Source organism: Coregonus lavaretus (assembly GCF_964263955.1).
Source record: "Coregonus lavaretus genome assembly, chromosome: 20".
Taxonomy (NCBI): domain Eukaryota; kingdom Metazoa; phylum Chordata; class Actinopteri; order Salmoniformes; family Salmonidae; genus Coregonus; species Coregonus lavaretus.
This window is the reverse complement of record NC_140007.1, coordinates 13,217,903-13,230,040: the sequence shown is the minus strand read 5'-3', so window position 1 is coordinate 13,230,040 and position 12,138 is coordinate 13,217,903.

Here is a 12,138-nt window from a genome sequence, read left to right as displayed (position 1 = left end):
ATTTTTATTGATTTAACTCTTATATAACAAGGTGTCTTAATGGAGAACCAATTCTCATTTGCAATAACAACCTTTTGGAACAGGAAACATCCTGCTATGCATGTGTAATATAATTTATCTCTGTAAAACAAAACTTTACATGTCAACCTTCTTTCACATGCAACACAACCTATCTATGGAAAAAAAATCACACTTCCATTATATTGTTTGAAATTGTGGCCTATAGAAATGTCTTATTTCTCTGGTCCAGGCTTCTGGATGTATACCCACATACAGTAGCATCTTACAGTGAAGAGCGGTTGTCACCGTCCAACCAAAGGACACCATATGTGACCAATAGGGTTGCCCTTTATGCTCAATGAAATCTGTTTGTTTCGGTCCAATAATCACAGGTCCCATAATGCTACAGCTGGCATCCATATCACACGCCATAGAACAGAGAGGTGAGGATGGAAGGGCACCCTCATTTTTCAAGACTAGCTGTTATGTGGCATGTGGTCATCAGATTTGCTTACCCTACGAATATACAGTATATTCTTATTTATGTTATAATACAGTAAAATTAGCAGACTAACTGAGATAATACACAAAATAAATAATCACTGTCATACTAGCTACATCACCGTCTAGGTTCTTTTTGATAAGATAATACAACACTGTCCTGTTATTGTTCTGAAGGTAATACTTTTCTTAAAGCTTTTATTTATATAATGTATTTATATGGACCTTAATTATGTTATACACGCTGAAATAGCGCCTCATGCACTGGGAGTCAGCATGCTGTTAGAGAGTTTTGGCGAAGGGAGATTAACAATACTGTCTCGTGTGCTGTAAAACAACTGGATGGCGTACAGTTGAAGCCTGTGGGCACGGACACACAAACAAAGCAAATGGATAAACAGTGGGGTGTTGTGTCAGAACAGAACTCCGACTCCAACACGCCACTGATGAAGATCAGATTGGAGGGAGGGTGAGCCATCCTGCCAGTGCCTCCCTCCTCATCCTTTGTGCCATGTAGTCAGCTGAGCTGCCATACAGAATGGATAGAAGTAGGATGAGAGCGGAGGAGGGGAATGAGGATTTTCGGGAATGAGGACTTTCCCTCATCCACTGAATTCCTGTTGTCGCCATGGTTACATGGCTGGAGGCCAGTGTGGTTGGAAGCCGAAACTGCCACAGAGGAAGAGATTTCAAAATTGCTACGTCACTGCTCTCCCCCCGCCCCCCCCCCCCCCCCCCCCCCCCCCCCCCCTACACTTAGACAGAAATAACAAACAGCTGAATTATACAATAGTATTATAATTCTGATGCCATACACTTACAGTGAGGGAAAAAAGTATTTGATCCCCTGCTGATTTTGTACGTTTGCCCACTGACAAAGAAATGATCAGTCTATAATTTTAATGGTAGGTTTATTTGAACAGTGAGAGACAGAATGACAACAAAAGAATCCAGAAAAACGCATGTCAAAAATGTTATAAATTGATTTGCATTTTAATGAGGGAAATAAGTATTTGACCCCCTCTCAATCAGAAAGATTTCTGGCTCCCAGGTGTCTTTTATACAGGTAACGAACTGAGATTAGGAGCACACTCTTAAAGGGAGTGCTCCTAATCTCAGCTTGTTACCTGTATAAAAGACACCTGTCCACAGAAACAATCAATCAATCAGATTCCAAACTCTCCACCATGGCCAAGACCAAAGAGCTCTCCAAGGATGTCAGGGACAAGACTGTAGACCTACACAAGGCTGGAATGGGCTACAAGACCATCGCCAAGCAGCTTGGTGAGAAGGTGACAACAGTTGGTGCGATTATTCGCAAATGGAAGAAACACAAAAGAACTGTCAATCTCCCTCGGCCTGGGGCTCCATGCAAGATCTCACCTCGTGGAGTTGCAATGATCATGAGAACGGTGAGGAATCAGCCCAGAACTACACGGGAGGATCTTGCCAATGATCTCAAAGCAGCTGGGACCATAGTCACCAAGAAAACAATTGGTAACACACTACGCCGTGAAGGACTGAAATCCTGCAGCGCCCGCAAGGTCCCCCTGCTCAAGAAAGCACATATACAGGGCCGTCTGAAGTTTGCCAATGAACATCTGAATGATTCAGAGGAGAACTGGGTGAAAGTGTTGTGGTCAGATGAGACCAAAATCGAGCTCTTTGGCATCAACTCAACTCGCCGTGTTTGGAGGAGGAGGAATGCTGCCTATGACCCCAAGAACACCATCCCCACCGTCAAACATGGAGGTGGAAACATTATGCTTTGGGGGTGTTTTTCTGCTAAGGGGACAGGACAACTCCACCGCATCAAAGGGACGATGGACGGGGCCATGTACCGTCAAATCTTGGGTGAGAACCTCCTTCCCTCAGCCAGGGCATTGAAAATGGGTCATGGACGGGTATTCCAGCATGACAATGACCCAAAACACATGGCCAAGGCAACAAAGGAGTGGCTCAAGAAGAAGCACATTAAGGTCCTGGAGTGGCCTAGCCAGTCTACAGACCCTAATCCCATAGAAAATCTGTGGAGGGAGCTGAAGGTTCGAGTTGCCAAACGTCAGCCTCGAAACCTTAATGACTTGGAGAAGATCTGCAAAGAGGAATGTGACAAAATCCCTCCTGAGATGTGTGCAAACCTGGTGGCCAACTACAAAAAACGTCTGGCCAACAAGGATTTTGCCACCAAGTACTAAGTCATGTTTTGCAGAGGGGTCAAATACTTATTTCCCTCATTAAAATGCAAATCAATTTATAACATTTTTGACATGCTTTTTTCTGGATTTTTTTGTTGTTATTCTGTCTCTCACTGTTCAAATAAACCTACCATAAAGATTATAGACTGATAATTTCTTTGTCAGTGGGCAAACGTACAAAATCAGCAGGGGATCAAATACTTTTTTCCCTCACTGTATGCAAGTGAGACACAACTTCACTAAATCGAATGCCTCATTTTACACCCTCTGTGGATTGATGCATGTAGACAAATACCATCCCTCTTATGTGTCCAATGTCCCACATCTACTTACTGTAGCTTACCCTGCAGAGTTAACTGCGGAGGCCTGCAGGGTAAACATATGTAGAGAACATAGGAAGTAATGCTACACCTTGAGTGAGTTGAACAGTATGAATAATTGAACAGCAGTTGAACAGTATTAATAATTTCTCTGCGGATAGTGACATTACGGTGCCAATGACTGAAATCAGTGGTTAGAACAAGAAGAAACCAAAATACCACACAACCTATTTATTTTACCTTTATTTAACTAAGCAAGTCAGTTAAGAACAAATTCTTATTTACAACGACGGCCTACACCGGCCAAATTGTGCAAAATCAAAGAGTTGCTGTGACAGGTCTGGTGTGTGTGTGAGAGAGATGAGAGCAATATTTACATTTTAGTCATTTAGCAGACGCTCTTATCCAGAGCGACTTACAGTTAGTGAGTGCATACATTTTTCATACTGGCACCCCGTGGGAATCGAACCCACAACCCTGGCGTTGCAAGCGCCATGCTTTACCAACTGAGCTACACGGGGGGCCTATCAAACCTTTCCCATTAGGGCCAGTGAAGGTGAGGGGGCCTACATGAGCTTCTTTCCTATACTATACATAGCTTATGTCTCTGTAACTGATGCGCCTCTGCGTACACTCGATCCCATGTTAAAGTGTGATTAATGGAACAACAGGTTGCATACAGTACAGAGATGTGGTAGTCATTCAAAAATCATGTTAAGAACTATTATTGCAAACAGAGTGAGTGCATGCAACTTATTACGTGGGTTAACAAAGGGGTTGACTACTTATTGACTCAGGACATTTCAGCTTTCCATTTTTAATGAATATGAAAACATTCTGAAAAACATAAGTCCACTTTGACATTATGGGGTATTGTGTGTAGACCAGTGACACAAAATCTCAATTTAATCAATTTTAAATGCAGGCTGTAACACAACAAAATGTGGAAAAAGTCAAGGGGTGTGAATACTTTCTGAAGCCACTGTACATTCAAGCCTGCTGTGTGCTGAAAGGGAGCTGCTACCTGCTATAAGGGATCTCAAATTCAAATGTTTTAGGCTTTTGTTGCACAGAACTAAGTGGGTCACACCACATCACCAGGATACAGTGCAAAGCATGAACAAGATAAACACATGATAAAATAATGCAACCATATAATAATCTCAAATATCACGTCAAGAAATCAGAGAGGTGCTGTGACAGGTCTGGTGTGTGTGAGAGATGAGAGCAATATCTACATTTTAGTCATTCTTATCGAGAGCGACTTACAGTTAGTGAGCACATTCATTTTTCATACTGGCCCCCCGTGGGAATCGAACCCACAACCCTGGCGTTGCAAGCGCCATGCTCTACCAACTGAGCTACACTGGGGGCCTATCAAACCTTTCCCATTAGGGCCAGTGAAGGTGAGGGGGCCTCCCATCTCCCCCTTGCCTCGCCCGTGCAATGTCCAGATGTGGAGGGTTACAGATCTGTGAGCTGGAACAGATGGCCCTCTTTGCCACTGTGGGCCTGCCTAGGATTATGTGGTGGCACAGGACCAGCCTGTGGAGCGGATGGGGCTGGAGTTTATGGAGGCAGTGTACTGGGAAGATTAACATTTGCCAGGGCTTAATGCTGCTGGGCGGTGCTGGGTATGGGAGGTGGGGAAGCATGGGGGGGGGGGGGGGGTTATGCTAACAGCATTGGGGAGACCGAGTGTGGTTATTACCATAAAGATGTTATAATGAATGTGTTCTATTTAGTTATGTGGTTTACTCTTATCTGTACTTTCTCAGCCCCTGTATAACTCATTTAACTCTGTTACACATTATTTGAAACGATACACCAACCCATTTTCAACCTAACATTATAAAATCTAAATTCTAAAGTGGATTATAGTGCAATAAAGTGACTTTTCAAATATGTGAAGGAGACATAGGCCAGTTTGTTAGGTGTTTAGATATATTTGCTGACTCAACAAAATAGAACTATGAAGTATCTAAGTAAAGGAACTATCCTGTTCTGGTGAATCGACTACAGCCAAGATAAGTGGGAAATCATTTAGATTTAGGCTTTGAAGTGTGTGTGTGTTTGTTTGTGCATGTGTGTGTGTTTGTGCATGTGGGCGTATGTGTCTCCGTGTGTGTGCATGCGTGCATGTGCGCGCATGTCTGTGTCTGTGTAGCCTCCTGGTCTGGCGACCATAGCAATTAGATTTGTGGGGTCTGGATGGATTAGTGTTCTCAGTATGTTTAGCAGATCTGATGAAGTCTTGGGATCAGTCCAGCCCAGTAATTACATAAGGGGTTTGCAACACAGTGGGGCCAGGAACGGGAGTCATTAGTAGACGTTGACAGTAGAGATGGATGAATGGAGGAGGGGTAGTAAATCATGAGAATCTAATGGATGTGGTGTTAGTCCAGATTTAAATGCTGCCCTGGGATTAGATTTTGCACCTGGTTGCACGAGATTGCATTTCTGTAAACCAGTATAATTTCATAAATGCACTGTTTCCACTGATAGCGTTGCACAGGCCATTTTATGGCAGCATGTGGTAGCTCAATCAAATCCAACTTTTTTTCCAAGTGCATTTTCACTTCTCGATACAATTTACAGTAAAATAGGGAATACATGTAATATATATATATATTTTACATTTCAATCATAAAAATATGGTAAAAGACAAAATGCTGAACTAAAACTATGAAATTATACCAGTTACATAGGCCATATTCTACAAGGGTGTCTTTAAAACCCTCAATGGACGGCACTGAGCTATCTGTTCCTCTTGCTTGTGAGCAGCAGTGTTAAGGATATCTCATTTAAAAGTGTATCAAGCTAATTTGAACAAAAGTGTAATCTTGTTCTATAAATACCCCATCACGGTCTGCTTTGCTGACTCACTAAATTATAGCTCCTGGCAAACACACCACCCACTAAAAATTCTAATTTGGACATTTCAGAGTCCACCCTTCAGCCAAAGATGGGTTTTGTCAACATAGTTTCCTCATTATTTTAACTTACTTCATCAACATGACTGTGTATCACTGTGGTAATTTGGTTGACTAAGTAATTTGTAATTACTTTGACCAATGGAATATGCCACAACTAGGCCACAATGTACCAGCCTAATGCCTGGAGATAAAAGCTTCTTGGTTTCTGACATATTGAATGCTAGATGGTTGTTTGGTATGCCAGGTGATTGGTAGATCAGTGAGTGTGCACACCACCAAGTTATACTGATGGACAAATTGCACCCCCTTGTGATGAAAGCTAGATAGCAGGATCACAGAAATGAATACATCTCTATGGGCAAGCCATAGTTTACCATTTGGTCAACTGTTGAGCATTAAATGACTGCATTGTTATTTCTGAGGAAATTTAAATGGTCTCAAATAAAAAATTATTCATGAATTTAGAATCCCTCAAGCCCGCCATAAAGTTAAAAAATATCAGATCAATTTCACTTCCGGACACTAGGGGTCCCCAGTGGCTAGCGGTGAAATGTTTTATTTAAGTGATTTCAGAGTCCCGCAATAAGAGGTAAGACGCTAATATTTGTGTAAACTCTGACAGTTGTTCTGTGAGTGGCACGGAGTAGGCTTTTACCCCATGTAATGGTTGTACAATCCATAGGTTAGGCTGTACAGTGCAATATGAATGTCCAATACTGACTGGAAAGGTGATTTCTCACAATCAAAGTCCTCCAATAAGAGCCAATACGCGAATATTTGTGTAAACTCTTCATAGTTGTGTTCTGTGGGTGTCTCTGGGTAGGCTGATACCACATTTCAAGGGTGCATCATCCAGAGGGTAGGCTGTACAGCGCATATAAGTATGCCCCCAATGCAATTATTTTGTTGAATTTATATGGCAACAATCCAACCTTGTTTAGATTGATTCCACTGTTTCTATCCGTTTGCATCCGTTTCAAAGGGGGACTTTTATTTTGAAGGTGAACCGCTAATTCCACTATTGTGGCTCACGCTAACTGTTAATGTTGTTTACAACACACTGGTGGAACGGTAGTTGGCTAGCTAACGTTTTAAGTAGGCGTAGCATGGGCTCAAATCACCTTAACAACTAGCTTAAGGTCAATTGTATTTTCAAAACCAGTAATGGCAGCTGGGCTGTCAATTTAGCTAGAACTTGCACGCTAGCTATCTGATTTAGCTAACTTAGACAATAGACTACCTAAGTTAGTGACAGTATCGTTGTCAAAACAGAAACGACCTGTCTGTCTCATGATGTCTGTCTGTTCTCATGTGACAACAAGCTAACTAAACTAATGCCAAACTGTTTTGTCAGGTTGGCATTGCTAAAGACGTTACTTAGACTAATGTTAGAGGTAGCTACTATCATTTAGTGTTATGGTTAGTTGTCAGAGAAACTGCCATCATGACTGTTGTGAAGAGCACCATCAGGTGTTATGTTGCAAAGTAATCTTAAGTTAGCTTTGTTCTAATATGTGTTGTCACCTACCAGTTCACTTTAGAATGAGGCCTCAAGCCATTCTGTTTTAATGTTTGGTTGTTTTTATCTTTTTGCCTTCCCCTCTAAGCCCCGCCCCACTCCTCCTTCCTGACCCCTCATAATGTTGGAGGGACTTGTTGCCTGGGTACCCAACACATACCTAGGAAAATATGTCAGCAACCTAAATACAGACCAGCTCTCGATCGCTCTCCTCAAAGGTACCCTGTCTGTCTGTTTGGCTGACTCAGGGTGTCCACTGTCTGTTTCTACAATGACATCATCGTCGCTCTTACCCTCATTGAATTTGACAACTCTTCAACTTGCCAAACATGATATGCTACCAGAATCCCTGCAGTATACAATAATGTATCATACATTTGCTGTAGCACTGCAGCTGAAGTCTAGGCCCACCCTTGACCCTTGTCAGCCCAGGAGCGGTGGAGCTGGAGAACCTCCCCTTAAAGAAAGATGGCCTCCGAGAGTTTGATCTGCCCTTTGAGGTCAAAGCAGGTAAGTGATCTATAAAGGTTATCATTGAAAATATTCACAAGAACTATACAAATAATAATATACAAACTCAATATGCAAATGTAGTTGTTAGAAACTTAGCAGAAGATTGGCAGGAAATCTATAAAAGAAAAAATAAACTCGGCTGCTGTTTTTTGCCCACCATCAGATTGTTGTTCATTTCTGGGCACTCACTGTACTTAACTCGAGTCCTTGCTGATCAGTCCTGCTTGCGTGACCTTTTGTTTAGAATGTAAACAAACGATCAGGATTTTCTGGTCTGGTAACAAGCATGCACCCATCATGGCAAAGGAAATAAATTATTCAACATGTCTTTCTTTCAACCAAACCAGTGTTTGATTTAATCGTTAAGATAATGCCAACAGGATGATAAGTCTCTGTCCAGTCAGTGCAGCACAGTGATTAGTATGACAACAGTCTACAGTTCTTTGTAGAACTTGGTGTGGCATTGAGTTTCAAATCACATAACATTAGACCAACAATAGATACACAACAGCAGCACAATCCATTTCACACAGTACATTGCATTATTTGATCTGAGGATAGTGTATTGATAAGAAGAGGAGGCACCATTAGCTTCAGGAACCTCTTTACTAAGATAAACCGGATACAATACACAGAGTATTAAGGGTACTCTAGTACTTCATGCTACTGTACACCATACTTGTGCTATCCAGGCTTCATTGGGAAGATCACGCTCCAGATCCCGTTCTACCGACCCCACAGTGACCCCTGGGTCTTCTCCATGTCCCAGCTCAACCTCATCATCGGCCCGGCCTGACCCTAGGAGTATGACCAGGAGACGGAGAGGGAGGCTGTGCATGATCGCAAGAAACAGCTGCTCAAGGCACTCGAGGACAAGTGGAAGGTCGGTGTGAACAGTGCCAAGAATCCTGGAATCAGATTAAGTTGTAATCAGATTCAGTTGTATCTGTAGAACATATACAGTGCATTCGGAAAGTATTCAGACCCCTTTACTTTTTCCACATTTTGTTACGTTAGTCTTATTCTAAAATTGATTAAATCGTTTTTTTCCCCTCATCAATCTACACACAATAACCCATAATGACAAAGCAAAAACATGTTTTTAGAAATGTTTGCACATTTATTAAAAATGACAAACTGAAATATCAAATTTACAAAGTATTCAGACCCTTTACTCAGTACTTTGTTGAAGCACCTTTGGCAGCGATTACAGCCTCGAGTTTACTTGGGTGTGACGTTACAAGCTTGGCACACCTGTACTTGGGGAGTTTCTCTCATTCTTCTCTGCAGATCCTCTCAAGCTCTGTCAGGTTGGATGGGGAGCGTCGCTGCACAGCTATTTTCAGGTCTCACGTTCGATCAGGTTCAAGTCCGGGCTCTGGCTGGGCCACTCAAGGACATTCAGAGACTTGTCCCGAAGCCACTCCTGTGTTGTCTTGGCTGTGTGCTTAGGGTCGTTGTCCTGTTGGAAGGTGAACATTCACCCCAGTCTGAGGTCCCTGACTGCTCTGCAGCAGGATTTCATCAAGGATCTCTGTACTTTGCTCCATCTCTCTGTCTCTTGATCCTGACTAGTCTCCCAGCCCCTGCCGCTGAAAAACATCCCCACAGCATGACCATCGGGTTCTTGGTAACCTCCCTGACCAAGGCCCTTCTCCCCCGATTGCTCAGTTTGGGCGGGCGGCCAGCTCTACGAAGAGTCTTGGTGGTTCCAAACTTCTTCCATTTAAGAATGATGGAGGCCACTGTGTTCTTGGGGATCTTCAATGCTGCAGAACATTTTTGGTACCCTTCCCCAGACCAGTGCCTCGACACAATCCTGTCTCGGGGCTCTGCGGACAATTCCTCCGACCTCATCGCTTGGTTTTTACTCTGACATGCACTGTCAACTGTGGGATCTTATATAGACAGGTGTGGGCCTTTCCAAATCATGTCCAATCAATTGAATTTACCACAGGTGGACTCCAATCAAGTTGTAGAAACATCTCAAGGATGATCAATGGAAACAGGATGCACCTGAGCTCAATTTCAAATCTCATAGCAAAGGGTCTGAATACTTAGGTAAATAAGGTATCTGTATATTATTTTTAATACATTTGCAAACATTTCTAAAAACCTGTTTTCGCGCCGTCATTATGGGGTATTGTTTGTAGACTGATGAGGAAAACAAATAAATTAATCAATTTTAGAATAAGGCTGTAACGTAACAAAATGTGGAAAAGGGAAGAGGTCTGAATACTTTCCGAATGCACTGTATGTATGCAGTATATGTATGCAGACAGCTGCATTACTGTACTTAAAAGACAGGTCACTATGCATTAGTCTAATCTTATACATTTAATTATTGATTACATTTAATCAATGTTGCCTCACTTTTGGAATCATTGTATTATGGTATTGCAGTGAATAGTGGCATGCTATCTACTTTTATTTTGAAATCATATGTATCCAAGAGTTACTCCATGCCACAAGTATACATGTGATTGTTAGATGGGCAATTCCACAGTAACGAAATTGTGCTGAGACTCAGATTTTTCACTTAAAATGTAAGCCAAACAAAAACCATTGATTTCAAAGTTCAACAAACCATACAACTCTGTTTACAAGGACTACTTTTAAAGGTCCAATGCAGCCGTTTTTATCTCAATATCAAATATTTTCTGGGTAACAATTAAGTACCTTACTGTGACTGTTTTCAATTAAAAGTGTCAAAAATAAACAAAAATAGCTTCCTAGCAAAGAGCAATTTCTCAAACAAGATTTAGCTAGTAGTGGTCTGAGTGGGAGGGAAAACTGAAAACTAGCGGTTATTGGCAGAAAGCTTTGGAACTCTCTTTCTAATTTACCGCCTGGTGATTTCATCACCAGGCAGGCTAACACTCCATCCCACCAAAACAGGCTGACATTTCAGGCCGTCTTTTCAAACCACTCTTACACTAAAAGGGCATTATTATCGTTTTCATAATTTCACAGTATTATTCCAACCTCATAGTGTGGAAATAATATGTAACACACAGGAAAATCACGTTTTTGACTGCACTGGGCCTTTAACAATTTAAATGGAACATTTTACAAAAACACATTTACTAGAAGAACTGTGCAGATGCAAAGTTTGGTAACAATTTTTTTTATGTGAACACCATCTCCTAATTAATATTCAAAGATGGGGTGTCAGCTGTGACATGATACTTTGAGTTAGAAAAATATATATATTTTGGTTATTAAACTACAGTAAGAGAAGTGGATTTACACCAGGTAACAGAATTGCAGTAACAGAATTTCATCATGGGTCCCTGATCTGTACTACACAGAAATGCATAATTATGGATCTGAATATCATTGTCTTCATGGTGATGTATCCTAAATAGTCACACAAAGGTAGAAAAATGCAATTCCTCCTTTGCAAATGTTGGTATTCTACACACTGGCTATTATTTTAATGCTTTGAGATTTCTATTATGAAAAGTGATCTAAAAGTTTAATACATTATTATTATTATTATTATTATTATTATTATTATTATTATTATTTATGAGCTCCGCCACCAAACAAGAGCAAATTTGGTAGGACCGGACCAAATCTGATCCAATCATAGACGTCTATGTTTCACAAGTTTGGACATCAGCACAGTAGAGCTCAGTACAGTACAGCACAGAACAGTCGAGTAGAGTTCAGTACAGTACAGCAGTGTTTTCCATTAGCGCCGGTTGACGGCTAATCAGCCGGTTACAGACTCATTTTCAGCTGGCTACGTTTTCCACTTAATATTAACTAGGCAAAAGTTTCAATTCGCCAGTCCGTCGAGCCCTCTCCCGCTAGAATGTACGATATGCATATTCTAGCGATCTATTGATAGGATAGGCGCCTGACAGTCACAAAGCGAGCGATGACAGGCAAACGCAGCAGAGAGGAAGAGGCGAAACGAGAGGTTTCACTCTCGCCCAAATCTGTCCAAAATAATCCCAATACGTTTCTACAGTCTTATTTTGGACCTTTGCCTGTCGCCTGCCTTCCCGCCTTTGGGACAATGACTCCCATTTTTAGGGCGGAGACATGAGCATCTCGTTATTAAATACAGATCTCTAGTTGCATTCCAATTTTTTTTTACATGGAAGAGGGAGAAGGAGCATGACGCTCGTGAATTTGCACGT